Source organism: Canis lupus, chromosome 11 (genome assembly GCF_003254725.2).
Source record: "Canis lupus dingo isolate Sandy chromosome 11, ASM325472v2, whole genome shotgun sequence".
Classification (NCBI taxonomy): domain Eukaryota; kingdom Metazoa; phylum Chordata; class Mammalia; order Carnivora; family Canidae; genus Canis; species Canis lupus.
Genome location: NC_064253.1, coordinates 8,230,718 through 8,249,725, shown reverse-complemented (window position 1 = coordinate 8,249,725; position 19,008 = coordinate 8,230,718). Strand labels below are relative to the sequence as shown.

The 19,008-nt window shown below is 39.9% G+C and overlaps 1 long non-coding RNA gene across 1 annotated transcript in view; it reads left to right on the top strand.

Annotated features, from left to right (window-relative positions):
• LOC112659639 (uncharacterized) overlaps window positions 1–19,008 on the top strand; it is a 146,673-nt gene that overhangs the window by 102,034 nt on the left and 25,631 nt on the right. The window contains exons 5-6 of the long non-coding RNA XR_004803834.2: window positions 10,242–10,368; window positions 11,559–11,610. This is a non-coding gene — a long non-coding RNA (uncharacterized LOC112659639). The remainder of the gene's footprint in view (window positions 1–10,241; window positions 10,369–11,558; window positions 11,611–19,008) is intronic.

Below are 19,008 nucleotides of genomic sequence, written 5' to 3'. Positions count from 1 at the left end.
TAGATCCTTTACCTCTTTGGTTAGGTTTATTCCTAGGTATCTTATGCTTTTGGGTACAATTGTAAATGGGATTGATTCCTTAATTTCTCTTTCTTCACTCTCAGTGTATAGAAATGCCACTGACTTCTGGGCATTGATTTTGTATCCTGCCACATTGCTTAATTGCTGTAAGTTCTAGAAATCTTGGGGTGGAGTCTTTTGGGTTTTCTATGTTCAGTATCATATCATCTGTGAAGAGGGAGAGTTTGGCTTCTCTGCCAATTTGAATGCCTTTTATTTCTTTTTGTTGTCTGATGGCTGAGGCTAGGACTTCTAGTACTATGTTGAATAGCAGTGGTGAGAGTGGACATCCCTGTCATGTTTTTGATCTTAGGAGAAAGGCTCTCAGTGTTTCCCCATTGAGAATGATATTTGCTGTGGGAATTTCGTAGATGGCTTTTAAGATACTGAGGAGTATTCCCTCTATCCCTACAGGCTGAAGAGTTTTGATCAGGAATGGATGCTGTATTTTGTCAAATGCTTTCTCTGCATCTATTGAGAGGATCATATGGTTCTTGTTTTTTCTCTTGTTGATATAATCTATCATGCTGTTTTATGGGTGTTGAACCAACCTTGCATTCTGGGGATAATTCCCACTTGGTCATGGTGAATAATCTTAATGTACTGCTGGATCATATTGGCCAGTACCTTGTTGAGAATTTTAGCATCTGTGTTCATCAGGGATATTGGTCTATAATTCTCCTTTTTGGTGGGGTCTTTGTCTGGTTTTGGAATTAAGGTGATGCTGACCTCATAGAACGAGTTTGGAAGTATTCCATCCCTTTCTATCTTTTGGAACAGCTTTAGTAGAATAGGTATTGTTTCTTCTTTAAACATTTGATAGAATTCCCCTGGGAAGCCACCTGGCCCTGGACTTTTGTGTCTTGGGAGGTTTTTGATGACTTCTTCAATTTCCTCCCTGGTTATTGGCCTGTTCAAGTTTTCTATTTCTTCCTGTTACAGTTTTGGTAATTTGTGGTTTTCCAGAAAGACATCCATTTCTTCTAGTTGCCTAATCTATTGGCGTATAGCTGCTCATAATATGTTTTTAAAATCGTTTGTATTTCCTTGGTATTGGATGTGATCTCTCCTTTTTCATTCATGGTTTTATTAATTTGAGTCTTTACTCTTTTTAATAAGGCTGGCTAATGGTTTATCTATCTTGTTTATTCTTTCAAAGAACTAACTCCTGGTTTTGTTGATCTGTTCTACAGTTCTTCTTGTCTCAATTTCATTGAGTTCTGCTCAAATCTTTATTAACTCTCTTCTGCTTGGTGCAGGTTTTATTTGCTGTTCTTTCTCCAGTTCCTTCAGGTGTGAGGCTCACTTGTGTATTTGAGGTTTTTCCAATTTTTTTGAGGGAGGCTTGTATTGCGATGTATTTCCCTCTTAGGACCACTTTTCCTGTATCCCAAAGATTTTGAATGGTTGTATCTTCACTTTCATTAGTTTCCATGAATCTTTTTAATTCTTCTCTAATTTTCTGGTTGACCCATTCATCTTTTAGCAGGATGCTCTTTAACCTCCACGTGTTTTAGTTTCTTCCAAATTTCTTCTTGTGATTGAGTTCTAGTTTCAAAACATTGTGGTCCAAAAATATGCAGGGGATAATCCCAGTCTTTTGGGATTGGTTGAGACCTGATTTGTGACCCACATACTTGTGGGTGGTCTATTCTGGAGAAAGTTCCATGTGCATTTGAGAACGTGTATTCAGTTGCATTTGGATGCAAAGTTCTGTATATATCTGTGAAATCCATCGGGCCCAGTGTATCATTTAAAGCTCTTGTTTCTTTGGTGATGTGTTTAGGAGATCTGTCATTTTAAGAAAGTGCCATGTTGAAGTCTCCTACTATTAGTGTATTATTATCTAAGCATGTCTTTACTTTGGTTATTAATTGATTGATATACTTTTCAGCTCCCACATTAGGGGCATAAATATTCATGATTGTTAGGTCTTCTTGTTGGATAGACCCTTTAAGAATGATATAGTGTCCCTCTTCATCTCTTACTGCAGTCTTTGGGTTAAACTTTAATTTATGTGATATGAGGACTGCTACCCTAGTTTTCTTTTGAGGACCAATTGAATGGTAAATCGTTCTCTACCCTTTCATTTTTAGGCTGGAGGTGTCCTTTGGTCTAAAATGAATCTCTTGTAGACAGCAAATAGATGGGTCTTGCTTTTTTATCCAGTCCAAAACCCTGTGTCTTTTGATGGGATCATTTAGCCCATTCACATTCAGAGTAACTATTGAAAGATATGAATTTAGTATCATTGTAATACTTTTTCAGTTCCTGTTTTTGTGGATTATTTCTTTGAGCTTCCTCTTTCTTTTACAGGGTCCCCCCCTCATATTTCTTGCAGAGCCAGTTTGGTGGTCACATATTCTTTCAGTTTCTTTCTTTCTTTTTTTTGTTTATTCTTTCAGTTTCTGCTTATATTGGAAGCTTTTTATCTCTCCTTCTATTCTGAATGACAGCCTTACTGGATATAGTATTCTGGCTGCATGTTCTTCTCATTTAGTCCCTGAATATATCCTGCCAGCCCTTTCTGGCTTTCCAGGTCTCTATGGATAGGGCTGCTGTTAATCTAATATTTCTCCTCATATAAGTTAGAAATGTCTTGTCTCTCGCTGCTTTAAGGATTTTCTCTTTATCCTTTGAATTTGCAAGTTTCACTATTAAATGTCGAGGTGTTGAATGGTTTTTACTGATATTTTTTGGGGGGAACCTATCTCCTGGATCTGAATGCCTGTTTCCTCTCCCCAAATTAGGGAAGTACTCAGCTATGATTTGTTCAAATATGCTTTCTGGCCCTCTGTCCCTCTTGGCGCTCTGTGGAACCCCAATTATACATAGACTTTTCCTTCTGAGGCTATCATTTATTTCCCTTAACCTTTCCTCATGGTCTTTTGTTTTTTTCTTTTTTCCTCACATTCTTCCTTGCCATCAACCTGTCTTCTATGTAGCTCTACTCTTTCTTCTACCTCATTAACCCTTGTCTTTAGGACCTTCAGTTTGGATTGCATCTCATTAATTTATTTGTAATTTCAGCCTGATTAGATCTAAATTCTGCTGTCATGAAGTCTTGGATCCTTTATGCTTTTTTCCAGAGCCACTAGTAGCTTTATAATTGTGCTTTTTTTAAAAAAGGTTTTATATATTTATTTATGAGAGACAGAGAGAGAGAGAGAGAGAGAGAGGCAGAGATACAGGCAGAGGAAGAAGCAGGCTCCATGCAGGGAGCCTGATGTGGGACTTGATCCTGGGTCTCCAGGATCAGGCCCAGGGCTGAAGCCTGCACTAAACCGCTGAGCCATCCGGGCTGCCCTATAATTGTGCTTCTGAATTGGTTTTCTGACATCGAATAGTAATCCAAATTCTGTACCTCTGTGGCAGAATACTGTTTCTGATTCTTTCTTTTGTGGTGAGTTCTTCCTTCTAGTCATTTTGCTCAGTGCAGAGTGGCTGTATGAGCGGGCTGAGTCAAGAATATCAACCACAACCTAAGTAGATTTTACCCTAGATGATTCTCACAAGGTCAGAGACCAGAAATTGAAAACAAAGATCAGAATGAAATGAAATAAAATAAAATAAATAAATAAAATAACTTTACTTCACCAGTAAAGTGAAAAGCAAATTTTAAAACAAAGTAGTAAAAACTAAAAGGCCAAGAATCCCAAACAAGAAGGAAAAAAATTAAAAGAGAAAAAAAAAAAAAGCAAAAAAGGAAAAAAAGGAAAAAAAAGAAGAAGAAAGGGGGGTACTGGGAGATGTTGGTGGTGACAAAGTTGTAGTGGAGGGAGAATTTAGTCTACCCGAGGGGCCGAGGGTGATCCTCTTGGTTCTCAGTATATTAAGTTCTGTATATTAGAAGATGCTCAGTACCAAATTTATATAAACCAGCAGTACTTGTAGAAAGCCCCAACATTGACCACCATAACATAAATGAGGTAAAAGAGGGGGGCAGAATGGAAATGGAGAGAGTATATAATCTCACAGAATGAACCAGCACAGAGTATGTACCATATGGTTCTGGTTGTAGGCTGGTCATGTTTTAGAAGGTATTAACTTCTGCCATTGTAGAACAAAATGAGGCAGAGTAAAAACAAACAAACAAACAAACAAACAAAAAAAAACCAAAACAAATAAACAAAAAAACATATCTTGTATATCTCCCCAAATTAGGTTGAGTAGGGTGAAGGGAATCTAGAAGTAGAAAATATATCTAAGACCTGTAATCGTAGAAATATGTCAAAAAGTAAGAAACTTAAAATGAAGAGGTGGTAAAATACTGAAGTTAAGGTGGGAACAGAGAAAAAAATTGCAAATTTATAGTCTGATATAAAAACCTGTTGTACTGGGGGAAAAAAAAAGGGTGGGGTACCCTCTGATTCTTTATACTATAAATCCCTCTGACTTCCCCTGGAGCTTCCCAGCGCCGCGTGGTCCAGAACTTGCTCCTCCCTGTCCTTCCAGCTGGTTCCAGGGGTGGGGCCTGCCGCGCTGACTCTCAGGTGCGTGCACCTGCGGGAGACGCCCCGCCCCCCGCCAGGTGCCGGGCTCCGCCTGCGCTGCTCCCCAGCGAGGCCTCTGTCCCCCGGGCCCCCCTCCCGGGCTCAGGGGAACGAGGAGGAAGCAGCAGGAGGGCGGCGGCCGGCTCTCCGGCCCTGGAGTCAGCTCCGCGGGCAGCACCGCAGGCTCCCACCCTGGCCGAGGTGCTCCCGGGGCTGCGGCGCTCCAGCCCCTCCCCGAGGTCGGCCCGCGGGTGCGGGGAGCTCTCCCCGGGCGCCCCTCCCCTCCTGGGGACCCCGGGAGCCTGGAGGCTTCCCCGCCCTCCTGCGGCCCCGCCCGGCCTCCCCGCCCCGCACTTGTCCGCCCGGGAGCTCCACGCTGGGTCCGAGGTCCCGCTTCTCGGGCAGGGCTTCCCGGCTCCTCGCGGCGCCCCTCCCGCACTTCATTCTTATTTTTTAATTTTTTTCCGCCTTCCTACCTTGCTAGAAGTGAAAACCCTTCTCTCTGTAGCGTCAGGTCGAATTCAGGTGTTCAGGATGGTTGGCAAGTTATCTAGGGCAGCTGGTGGGGCGGGTGAGTGAGGCCCCTGCTCCTCCGCCTCCTTGAAGGTGTGTTAAAGGTTAAATGAGATTGCACATATGGAAAAATGGTTAGTACAGTGCCTGGTCCAGTATGTGAACTTGAGGAATATTTGCCATAATTAGTACTGCCTCCCTCCTATTATTGTTAAAAAAAAAAAAAAGTAATTCCATAGAAAATACATATTGTAAATCCCTTTATATAGAAAAGGCAGGAAGGAAATGTTATTCTTACTTTATATATATGTCTACATATGTGTATATGTATGTATGTTATGGCACCCAGTGGTCCTTGGGAGGCATGCAATTTTGAGAACCTTGCTAAGATGACTCAGAAAACAGCCAAGCAGTGAAAATAATTCTTGGTTGATAAGGCATCTGTGCTTACCTCAAGACCCACCTGCCTTCCCAAAGAGGTGTTACTATTTAGGGTTAGCTCATCTATAAAGTGGCCATCTGACCATATAAAGGCAGGGATGTGTCTTTGGAAATAGGTAGATTCTGGAATATGGTAGTAACTCTTGCCTATGAACCGGGTCCCGGTATAGCCAAATGTAAATGGCAAAACAATTAGAAAATACACTCTAAAGCTGTTTGGGAAAGACCAGGAGAATTTGTGGAATGTGATCACTCCTCCTAGCTGAGACCTAGAGGTAACACATTGACAAAAGTTCTCTGAAGAGTCAAATCGGAGTGACAGTCTTGGCTTGCTTGGGTTGTCAAGATTCCTTTGTGCTGATGGTAGGTGAATTGTTGGATGGTGACTTGGAGAAATAGACTTGACTATTTCTCTAAGAAATGACTACCCATTTTAGTTATAGACAGTCTGAGAATCTTTATTTTTTTTTGTATCACTGTAAGATGAAATTTAGGCAAATTAATGGGCTATAATTTCAGACCACTAGTCTGTTCTGAAATCATAAGGCTAGCAATAGTGCAATTTGAAATGAAAATTATAGTTTGAGTATTTTTTTCTTTCTTTTCTTTTTTTCAGACTAAGTAGAGTGGACAGGTGGAACAGTTAGAATCTGCTCATGATTCACCTCCCTCTCACATGTGGGCACACTCACACACACACACACACACACTCTAAAAGCATAGGAGAAAAGTCTTACCCAAATCTTCTGGAAAGTACCCATTTAAGCTACATGTGTATTGCATAAACATTGCTTGGCTTTCACAAGAGCCACCGTACAGGGAAGAGGAATCATAACGCATATTAATAGGTGAAGAAAGCTTTTGGGAAAGACCGTAAAACTTTGGAGGCCATAAACTCTGGGAATGGATTCCAGAATGAAAGTACTCTGAAAGCTCAGAATGCAGGCTAAATGTGTGTGGGGCCAAGTCAATAAAGTTTTTGTCCTGAATTGCAAAGTACAGTTGGTGCATTGTCTTCCAGGCTCCTCCACCTTTACCTCTTCTTCTGCCTTTTAACCTACTTGTTGCTTTGTGAGAGTGACCCTGATATTAATACAGAATATAAGATTTAATGAAATGGTGACATTTTGGCTGGATACGTTTTTCATAAAAAGGGTCACTATATATTTTAAAGAGGTGTCTTGGCTAGCATTTTGGACTGAAAGAGAAACAGTCATCAAATTTCTGTACTCCTCTATAGATCTCTCCACAAGGTCATGCCTTGTGGACACAGCTACTGCTTGGGGCTGAAGGGGAAACCCACCTCTGGCTTACCTTGGAGACATGCTGGAAGCCCAGACATGATTCTGTAGGAGGGTCAGCTTTCCAAGTGGCCTCTGTCTGTCCTGACATCGCAGTCTTAAAAAGTGCCTACGTTCTCACCATCTTTGTAAGACCATTAACCACTACAGAGTGCTCGTCCCCATATTTACAACTCCACACTGGGTCACCACCAGAGTTTCTGCCAAGCTCTGGGGGTCCCACATAAGCCTCCCACCATGTGGCCACAGCACGTGTTTCCTGAGTGAACTCAGTGCTGCTGTCTGGGTGCACATTTTCGGTCTATAAATCCTCCACATTCCTCGGCCTATTTGCTAGGCCTCCAGCCAGTGCTGTATTGTATGAGAGAATGCCACATTTCTCAAGAGAGAACTGAGCACTCCTGCCTGGACTGTGTGGCTAAACCTCCAGTTGTTAACGGGAACAGGCTGTAGCTCCTACAGGGCTATCCTTTGACCAGTGTCCTAGGGCAGGGCCCAGGTCCATTGTGTGCAGATGAATTCAGCTGCACCTGACAGTGGGGTGTGTGGCCATTCTGCTTCAGCTATGGAAGGCAGCAACGTATTTATTTTGTTTCAGTCTCAGTGGAATCATAGGAGACATTTTTTTCCTCTTTTTTTTTTTTTTCATTCCAGTGTGATGATGGGCTTCCCTAGGTTGACAACACCAGCAATGAAACCGTCTCCTATAGAAAGTCAAGCCATGGCTGTGATAAAGAGTTGCCCATTGTGGATGAGTCCATGGAGTCAGGAGAGCAAAATGTCACATATATTGGTTTCAATCACATGATTCATTTTTCCCCTGAGATTTTGACAGGTGTAATATCTTTCACATTTAAAATTCTGAAAGAAGAACAGACTAGTGGGAAGCTAGGGTCAGGAGAGGGAGAAATGGAGCAGGTCAAATGCTGCGTGTTCTTCAGGCAGTGGTAATGTGTCACATCATAAATGTTAGGGCAGGAAGTTAGTTGAGGTGGGGTTATGGGTAATGGGAAACTGAGGCATCCCTGCTTTGGATTTCTCATGTAGGAATAGAGATGGTATTTGGCAACCTCAGGAGGGTAGGAGGAGGGTGGAAGGGAAATAGATATCCAGGATAGACCCTAGAACCATAAACAGAATGCATATTGCTCCTGAGCAAGTCAGTAGAGCTCCTCTTCTTGATTCAACACATCTTTACGGACTGTTCACTCTATGCCAGGGATTGTCCCCTAGGGATACTGGCTTGTCATCAGTAGTCACATCTACATCTTTATTAAATGTTTCCATCCATCCATGCTTGCTAGGTGTTCCCAGGGAGTTAACTGGAATCAGCAGTGGCCTCCCTGAATTCTATGGAAAATACAAGATGCATATGTTTCTTCTATTACAGTGTTCTGTGTTTGGAAATGAGCAGTTTTGAGTTGTTATGCAAACACCAAGGTAATAGAATGTGTATAAATTACAGTAAGTGCAATTACTCACAGGAAAATTTGTTGGCATTTAGTCATGTTATTGTGTTCACTGCAGATTATAGCTTGTTACTTTCTGTTCCTCTAATACACTTTATCCACTTAAGTTTTGAAATAGAAATGAAATGCTGGCATATCATCATTTTGCCAGAAAGATATATATGTGTCTTCTATTGCATTAGACAGGTTAATATGTTTTTTGCATTTTATAACAGGGAACTTTATTAGCATGATGAAATTAATGCATGCATGGCAATATCTTCCGAACCAGTTGTTACCAGTAGATAAAGTCTGTTGTGGTAATTGCTAACTGAATGTCGGATCAGGGTTATTAGTGAAATAAAATCATTCACTGTGTGATGATCAGAGCTACAATGTTGTGAAGGATAAAAGAGCTGCCTGTACTCCCTAGTTTTAATTAGCTGTTAAAGAGGTGTCCTGGGTGATTTTGAAAGACTCATCTTATCAATATTGTTATTTAGAAATGATTTATAATATTGTTACAGAGTCTGCTAATGTTTCTATCATTAAAAGTCTATCATTGTTTCCATTATGAACTCTGTTGTTTGAAAGCTTTGCAGACAGAGCTTAAATATTTCCTTCAAAGCTTTGCACACATCTTTCTTTAAAAGATTGTTAAGGTCTTAAAACCCCAAGAGTTACTGCTTGTGGATGGGCCACAACTAATCTTTATTCATATGACAATGCCCAGCTTCAGTCCCATTAAGAGATGTAAGCCTAATTTTAGAGGAAGAAACTCCTCCCCTTTATCTGTTGATTGTGCTTGGAAGTGGGTCTTGGTCACCCTGGAAATCTGCACGAGTAGATTTGGTGTAATATATCTTCTGCCATTTAATTAGTCAATGGACTTTTCTAGTATTAAAGCTTTGAAACATAAGTTTCCAGAAGGACCTAATTTATGGTCTGAAGTGGTCCTGAGTAGAATTTCCATGTCTGTCAATTCCTGTATAAGTATAAACAGAAACATTTTTGAAGAAAAATATTCTCCAGAGAGCTAGAACTCCCTTTATAATGACTGTGTTCCTGAATAAATCTGTCTGCAAAATCATAATTCTGTAGCTTTGATCCTGGTCATGGTCCCAGCGTTTACACCATTATATCATTTCCAAGGAACAACATTGGGGTTGGGGCCATTGGATCCATGGTTGTGCAATGCTTGGATTTCTAGATCTACCAGGTAGCCATACTTCGCAAAGGTCATCTTTAGGATAGTGATAAACTTTCACAGAAATTTTGTTTTTTAAATTTGAAGAGACCATAAAAATTACCTACTCTTATTTATGGCTTACAGTGAGAAAAATGAGACCAAAGAGACTGAATACTTGTTTAGACTAAAGTATCTATTTAGTTAAAAGACCCTGTACAAGAATCTAGCCTGGCATAGCAGTATTTTTCTGCTAAATGCTTGCCTTGCATTGTTATTGACCATGTATATTTATATTTAGCCAATAACAATGCAAGGCAAGCATATATATGTATATAAAATATGGTATATTTTATATATATAAAGTATGGTAGTAATAAGGTAACTTAGATACCATGTCAATCACTCTAAAATAAAAATTCCATACCTTCATTATTTAGTTATGAAATTTGAGCGGATTGTTGTGACTGCTAGTTTGCTTGACTCTCAGTGGAATGAGCTAGTAGGCTAGTAGGCTGGTGGCTTTCTGAGGATAAGGTAAAATTTTTATCACAGAAATCCTCAAAAATAATGGGTCCAAATAAGTCAAGAAGAGATTTTTCGTGCCACTTAAGGGTGCTATCAATTTGAATGCAAGTGCATCTGTTTCCATTTTAGCATTTACTATAAAAAGGATGTTGAAAATCCAAAATAACTGGTACCATATTTCCAGTATATCCCAATAATATGTTGGTGCCAGGATTGCCCATAATTTTCTCCAGTGTGGCATTTCATTACTTTTTCCCATATTATTCCACAGGTTTGCAACTTGACCAGATTTATTTATGGCCTCTGGAAAGATGTACTACTTCTAGTGCTGACAGAGCTAATCAATGCCTCAGTGAATTTGTCTACATTGCAAAGTGATACCTGGAGGACTTTCTGAGGTAACTGTCCTTTTGAAGTTATAGGGTGCCTGAAGTTCTTTTATGGTCATCTGTGTCTTCTGAAGCAATGTTTCTCAACTGTGGTGGCACATTAGAATCAGTGGAAGATCTTGTATGAGGTCCCAGTGCCTGGGTCCCACATCTGGTGACTCTATTCTGGGATGAGACCTGAGCATGGTAAATTTTGAAAGCTCCCCAGGTAGCTCTGGCAAGATCCCCCTTTTTCTTTCTTTATTTTTTAAAAAATATTTTATTTATTCACGAGAGACACACACAGAGAGAGAGAGAGAGAGAGAGAGAGAGAGAGAGAGAGAGGTGGAGACACAGGCAGAGGGAGAAGCAGGCTCCATGCAGGGAGCCTGATGCGGGACTTGATCCCCGGACTCCAGGATCACGCCCTGGGCCGAAGGCAGGTGCTAAACCACTGAACCACCCAGGATTCCCCAAGATCCCCCTTTTTAAAAGTTTCCCAGGCATGCAGCAAGGATTGAGACCTACCAGTGAAAAGAAGTGGCTCCCCTTCATAGCATTGTTTAAGGAGAAGGGATTCTTTTATGAAAAATCACCCATGATTTAACAGTCCATGTGCTATCATGAAGAAAGAGTTGGAGCTGACAGTTTTATTATAAATGGCTCTGATGTGATGGCTAAAGTTAATTTTCAGATGTTCTGTTTTTACCTCAAGGGACTAACTATACCTTGTTAGTTTATGTTTAACTTGAAAACAGTAAAAATATGAAAAACAAATAAACCCCAGCAATATGTATGCTACCAAAGAGATGAATTTTTAAATTATTTCTCTTCTATTACTATGAGATTTAACCAATATTAATAGTGACTTCTGCTCATGTTAATAAGTAGATGTTTGAGGATCTGTTCATTTATTGGTTCAAATATTGGCTTACCTTTTGTGTATCAGGCACCAGAATAATCAGTCTGCAACACATCATTATCTTCATAACCAAAATTTACTGTGGAAATAGACAAATTATTTTGTGGAATTACTGTTGATACCACAACATCTTTGAGACAAGTTCTTTAAAGTGCCATGTGATAGGCAATTGTATGGCTCTTTCAACAAATGAAGTCTGCTAGGTTTTACTTTTGTTGGACAAAAAGCATTAGAAAACTGATGGTAATAATTAGAATTTCTAATATAATTTGCAAACTCTAAACCTTTTGTTTTTAAGGCACAGACTTCCAAGTCAGAATTTTTGATGATGTTCTTGAAGAAAATAAAAGGTAAAGCACAAATAAAAAATACAGAGTTATTTATAAGAGAGTAGATGAAAGAAGTAAAAGCACACAACAAAAGGGGTTAGTTAACAATTCTGGTGTGTCCATATGATGGGATGTTATATTATAAATTTTAAAAGTTGTAAAGAAAATGGAAACATGCTTGTATTATATAGAGAAGAAGCTGAATATAAAGCAGTAGTAATAGTACGATACTCTCTAAAATATACAAATATTCATGTTGATTTTGTTTTTCTCCATTCTCTGGGTGGTTTGGGTGATGGCAAAGTCAAGGTCCCAGATGGTCTTGGTTGTCCTGGAAGCTTACCCAGGTACAGGGTATTTGCGAAGCTGCTTTTCCCAGTGAGTGTCCAATTTCTGGTGATTTCTTATAACCATGATGCTGGATTATCCTGGGGAAGACAATGTGGGTACATAATTAAAAGCTTCACTGCCTAGCAATGACTCAGATAAAGTCAACTGGCCAAGTGATAGGTCAGCACTCCCTCACAGCTCTTTTACCTAACAGAAGCCATCATTTCATTCACCACATGTGTCTTATAGCACAACACCCCTCTCAAATCCCTCCAAAGCTATTCTCCTCCCCTGAGGGAAGCTCACTAGACCAGATACACTTCCATCCCTCATTAGTGTTCTTCTCACTTTAGATTGTTGTTGTTTTTTTTTTCTCATTAACTTAAAGCAGTGGTTCTCAAAGTGTGGTTCCCTGGGTCTGCAGCATCATTTGGGAATTTAAATCTGGAAGAAAAAAATTGCACTAGTTAACAATGATGTGTTTCTTTCCTTTACAATAATATTTATCTCCCAAAAATTTATGGAATTATGATAGCTAAGATATACAAGGCTTTTAGTATGTGTTGAACATTCTTCTGTTTTCCAACTGTTAACTCATTTATTCTCACAACCACATTCTGAAGTACGTAGTCTTATTTCCCTATTTCACAGAGAAGGAAACTGGATACAGAGAGGATAAGTAGCTCACCAAGGGTCATGAAACTATAAAAAATGCTCATAGGAGAAATACTGGAAGCAAATGTACAGTATCAGCAGTGGTTTTTTTTCTGGGTGTGGTACTACAAAGAGCTTTACATTTCTTCTCCATGCTTTTCTGTATTCTCCAAAACAAATATGTATTATACTTGTCTTGGTTGGGGGGGGGGGGGAAATCCGAAATATTATTGAAAAGAACTAAGGAAGAAGTTTCAAAGAAGACCTGGAGTAAGGGTGAACCAGAACAGAAACAAGAGGTGTTGTGACTTTTTAAAAAACCTCCTCCCTCAGGTCAGGTCTTCCAGGACCTTGGCAGCTGCTGAGCAAATAAGGAAATAAAGAGCCCCATGTGTAGGTACAGTGAGCTTCAGAACAGGAAATCCAAGGAGGGCATGACATTGAGCCATCTGATTTTCCCAATGTCTTCACAGGTTTTGGAACTTACTGTCTTTGCTAGGTAGGCAGTGGTAAAATATATTTTATCACAGTATGTCCGGGAGGCCTTTGATGGAACAGAACCCAGCTTTCTGTATCTAAGGTATAAAGAAAGTTTGGCCATAAAATAATGCCCTGACTCATCTTTAATTAAGTGTGCAAGGTGGGAAAGGAATTAGTGTCTTCTGGTGTATGGGATGGAGAAACAGCTATAAGTTTTCAAAATAGCCCATTATTAGCAATCTGCACTGAATCGATTGGTACCTGCAGCTCAGTTAGCCTTTGAACAAGCTGGACAATAACTGAAGTAATTATTTGGGGTAAATTATTGCCATCGTAAAATGTAATCAATGTTTTATTACAGCAGAAAGAGATGTTTTTTTCTTAATTTCTGTCTCCATTCCACCTCTCTTCAGCTGAATCTCCTTGCCAGAGCTCTGAAAGAACGGTATTTTATTTCCTCTCCTGCATTGGCAAGAGAGTCTCAGGCATCCAAATGCAGCAAGACAGGACACATCTTGTAAAGGTTTTCCATTTTAATATCCCTTAATGACCAATATTGAATTCTTTATAGTTAATCTGCTGTCCTCATGAAAACAATCTTGATGGTTAAAAAAATCAATCATTAATGAGCAGCAAATGACAGCTCCCCAACAACACAGCTGTATTTTTGTAAAAGTGATTAAACATTGTCTGCATTCATAATTGCATGGTTAATAAGAATGTTGAGTACCAAGTCAAGCATTGTTGCTAATGATGACAGATTACGATGCTACAAACGCTTTGGAGTTATGGGGCTAAATTTTCAAAGGCAGTCCCTGGAACGGAATGCACACAGACCCACTAAGTATTCAATTTGCATGGACCATTACCAGGTTTGTGCATGGCATTTGGGAGCTATGCAGTTGAGACTCTTTTGAAAATCTGGCCCATTATGACAGAAAGCATCTGTAATTAACAGTAACTGATCTCCCTCTGCCCAGTGTTGGGGAAAGGTATAAAATGATCTGTGTGTGGTTTGATGGAGCCTAAAGCCCCTTTGGTGAGGAGTCCTGGAGGTAGAAAGGAAGGCAAAGAGCCTCTGGGGTTGTTCTACAGCCTTAGAGGTAGGTGTAAATGTTGGAGTGCTGCAAGCAGGTGACAGAGTGGGCAAGTCATTGAGAAGGGGACCTGATAATACTATCATTGATGATTTGCATCTCTTGTTTTGGCCTTAAACATACTCCTTAAACCTTGGGAATTCCTGAATTATCATTCACAGGTCTGACTACTGAAAATCTGAGATTGTCCCATGGTTCACTGGGGATTGATAGCTGTGCTGAGGGGTGAATGGTAATCTTTATGAAGCTGTGGGCAGAGTGAATCACTGAGTGATTGAGCAAGCCCCATCTGCTGCTCAGTCTGCCTGTACTCTGATCAGGTATGAAGCAACTTTCTGTCGGATGCCCCATGTGGTCACAACGTATGAGGAAAATTGCATGCTGTAAATGAATTTATAAATTTAAGGATTCTTGGAAACCTCTGGTCTCTTGCTGGGATGTTGAGATTCTAATGGACAGTTCGATGGCTTTATGTCTTGTGCTCTTATTTACTTATTCCAGTTTGTATGGATATCTTATCTTGACAGTTCGTTGGCCTGGAGAACATAGACCATGTGTATTATTCCTCTGCTTTTACTTGACTCAGTGATGTTTTTTCAGGGTCAGTCATCTTTTGTCTGAGCAGAGGATTACAGAGTCTCAGTCTTCAAGGCAGGCTGACTTGGGGTTAGAGTATGGTGTTAAGATGCCTGGGTTTGGAATGCTACTCTGTCACCCACTAGTGACATTCCACACCTTTGAGGACTCACCTTTCCTCATCAGTGAAGTAGGAGTGGTATTAGTAGGGTTACTGTGAAGATTCAGGAAGGTATTTGAAACTCTTAGCTGATGACTAGGACATCATATGTGCTTGATAAAAGTTAGTTGTTCATATATTTGTCAATGTTAAAGCCTCAGTTTAGGGTCCTGAGTGAATAAGTACTGTGGCTATGAAAGTGTGATTTTTTTTTTTTACCTAGGCTGGATCATTTTTTATATTTCTGAGAAGCAATGAGGGGGTGCCCTTAGTCCATATGTGAAGTGGCTGTAGCTGATAGCAGTTACTTACATAGTATAGGTTGAAATGTCTTCCTCCTCCACCTAAGAAAGAAGAAAGAGGGTCACCAGCTCAAGCAGACAGGTCAGCCTGGAGGCATGGCAGGTGTCATAGTTAGAAGGTCCTACAACCTTTGTACTGGCATCTGAAATGACACCCAGAACTGTTATCAGGCCACATTCAGGAATGGGGTTGAGATGTTAGTAGGTCAGAGCTTTCTGGAGCCCATGATTTCCAGCTCAAGCTTCTAGCTCTCACATCAGCAAACAGGGGAACTTTTTCCTCCCCACACCCTATAACCAACTTTTATCATTTTTCCCCTCCATTATTTATTGTTTAAAATACAAGGAAATAAGTATACGTAGATTTGTTTCCTACGCTTCTTGTCACATAAATGTGGTATACTGTGCATAGTTTTTCACTTTGCTTTTGTTTACCTAACAATATATCCTGGAGATGTCTTGTAGAAGTATATATCAATCTTTTCTATTCCTTTTTACCATGAGTTCCATCGAGTGGATGCACCATAGCATAGTCAACTAGTCCTCTATTTGATGGATGTTTGAGAGGGAAAGTTTCTTTAAAATAGTAGAGCTTGGATGGCAGTTTAAACATCCTACAGGCTCTCGTACTCTCCTGTCCCCCGTCCCCTTTCTTGGGTTGTTTGCCCTCTAGTGACTTAGTGGGCCCTCCTCACAGAGGACAGCCAGAAAATCTACACTAAATGAAACTGAATCACAAAGGAAGAATGGGTTTGTGCCTTTGTCTTCATTGTCTCTTCTATCCCAAACACTTTGGAGTCTTCATGTGTAACTGCAGAAATCTTAAAAATGTGATGGAGAATTAAAACCAGAGAGAGACAGTGATATATGTCAATTGTTTCTCAATAAACCTAGAAAAAAACCTACCCCAGGCAGAAATAAATGCATGGTGTTGTAAAATTTTAAAGAATTGGAAGTGTGCTCAACATTTTAAAATAATTTAAAAAATGAAGTGGTGGGGGAGTGTGTGTGGCTCCAGGGATTTAATGAAAAACTTGAAATTATAATTTTAATACCTATCTTTACTTTAATGCTCCATGTCTTCATCTGGCAAATGAAAATCATGCTGGTTCTTACTCACTTCTCTTGAGGATGGAGAGTCGTAGCTGCTAAGTTATTGGAAAATATTTTGTAAATATGAAACACAAAGCTACAGTAGTAATTTGCATGGTGATGATCTTCACACCTCATTGCATAAATGATTAGCAAGAAAATTAGGCAGGACCGTGCATTTTCGAGAGCCTTCATAAAGACTGGCAAATACCAAGGCATACAAATCTTCTTTTTTTGGTGTTAAATAGTCTGATACTCTATGTACATTGTTTCATGTGGATATTGCTGCACTGGGAAAGAATTATGATTTGATCCAATCCAATAGCAACTCTCCTCTTTGAATAGCTCAGGCAATGCCCCCTGACACCCTGACCCTTGTCAGGACCCTTCTTATTTATCTGGCCCCTTCCTCTTCTTGTGTTTATTTATATTGTTCCCAAGCTATTTGTTTTGCTCTATTATGGCAGATCCTAAATGAGAACACATCTTCAAACCCAGTTCAATCTAGTGCTATATCCTCTTCTGTGGCATGGAGACTGGTATAACTGGCAATGGGACCTTAGGTCAATTTTTTTTTAACTTCTATGAGGCTCAGCTTCATGGTCTGAAAACACAGAGTCAATATGTACATCTGAGGATTACTATGAAGATTTAATGAGATAATGTTAGTCATCAGTAAATGTAGCCCTACTCTATGAAACTTTCTTGAGTCTGCCCTTCAGTGACGCCTCTTTTGTTAGAATGTCTGTTACATTTATGAGACTTCAATCCGTGACACACGTCTTATTGCTTGAATAAGAATGGTTTTGCATTGTGTTCTTGCTGTGTTGTATGTATAAAAAGCCTACATCTCATGTTTCTTCAGATTGTCTTCTGGAGAGCAGAGACTAAATTTTAATTGAGCATCTACTGAGACTCAAAGCTCAGAAGCAGGTTTTTAGAACTAGAAGGGAATATAGGGATGTGTCACATTATCTTTTCCAGACACAATAGCCTTCATCCTTTATGTTCTTCTACAGTGTGATCTTGCCATTTCCGCATCAGGAGGTCAAATCTAATTCTTCTCACTTGCATCCGAGCAAGCTTTGATCAATAGAATACAGTGGAAGGGACATTATGTGACTCCCAAGATTAGGTAATAAAATGTCATGTAGCTTCTCTCTAGTTGAATAGAGTCAACACATTTTGGATTTCTCAGTCTTCCACAAGAAACTCAAGCTCCCTGAGGCTGCCATGCTATGAGACTGTCCAGGACACATGGAGAGGCCACTAGACATGTAAATAAAGAAGTTGTCTTAAAAATGGGTCTTCTAGCCTCTGCTGTTGTAGCCAATCAATTGACCCACAGAACCCACATGCATAGTAAAGTGGTTGTTGTTTTATGGCACTGAATTTACCATAGTTTGTTATACCACAAGGATAATTGGAACAAGTGATCATGATTTGAGTACCATGTTTTGGAGATTACTAAACTCAGAGAGATTAAATAAATCATTTTATTCAAACGAAGACTTAGTGGTAGAATCATTTTTAAGCACTGGGTTTCAGTCTTGAAACTCCATGCCCTCATGATTCATTATGTCATGTACCTTTCTAGCTCTTGTCATTAGCCCTGTGAAATTATGGAGTTAAAACTTGACTTCAGCCCTGTGTTCTCAACTGATACACAATTTAAGGAGTACTCTGCTCATGTAGTAAGCAATGAGGAAGTGAATTACAGGATAAGCCTAGCATATAGGAATCTTTTGCAGACTTTAGGTACTGAGACATATTGGGGGCTCCTAAAGAAGGGACAAGGATGAAGAAATGAAAAGGAGAGGTGACAGTCTGCTGAGGTTGGAGCCTTGCAGGAGAGGAAGTGGAAAGCAGCACCGTAGTATTAATATCACAAGGCACTGGTGGAAAAAGAAGGGTTGACATTGCTTCCATTTTATTGAGGCAAACAACTGTGCTGACAAGTTTAAGGCTGATGAGCAGCCTTAGCCAATCTCTTACTGTCTGCAGCTGAAGGAGAAGTGAGCAGGGGGCAGCATATGGAGCAAGAAGGAGCAGAGGGAGGCAGCAGCGGAGGGGAAAGAAAGCTGCAGGAGGGATGGGAAGAAACTCAGGAAACCTATGGAAGCAACCCACTGAGGTCTACTGAGGAGAGAGATGGGGAGCCCAAGCAAAACGTTGGGGAACAGTTGGCTGTAAGCATCCAAAAAAATTAGGAAGAATTAGAGACTGTAAGATACCATAAAGGGAATAAAAGCACAAACAAAAGATGTTCAAAGAGAACACTGGGGATTGAATTTAAAGCAGTTAAAGAGTGTCTGGAAGAGAAAGGAATATGGGGATTGAAACCTATTTTGGGTGGAAATAGTCAATTGGTTCAATTTTTGATAAATGAAAATTGGGTGAGAGTTTGAGTGGCATAGCATATTTTGAGTCACCTGCTTACTAAGGCCATATTGTATTTCTAAGCTGTCCCCAAAAATGAAGTTCTCAATGTTGTTTTATTATAAGAGAAATGATACATATATGAATTTTTTTTACTGGATGGTCTGGGAATTGCATTTTCTTGGTTACTTGGAGAAAGAAATAGCATTAACAGTAAAAATCTACCATTGTAATGACACAATATAAAAATTAGTGAGAGAGTGTTCATTGTTTAACCAATGCCTCAAAGGAAAAAAAAACCCACAAGGAAGTAATCTGTTTAGTTCATATTCTGGGGTTCTTTCCAATA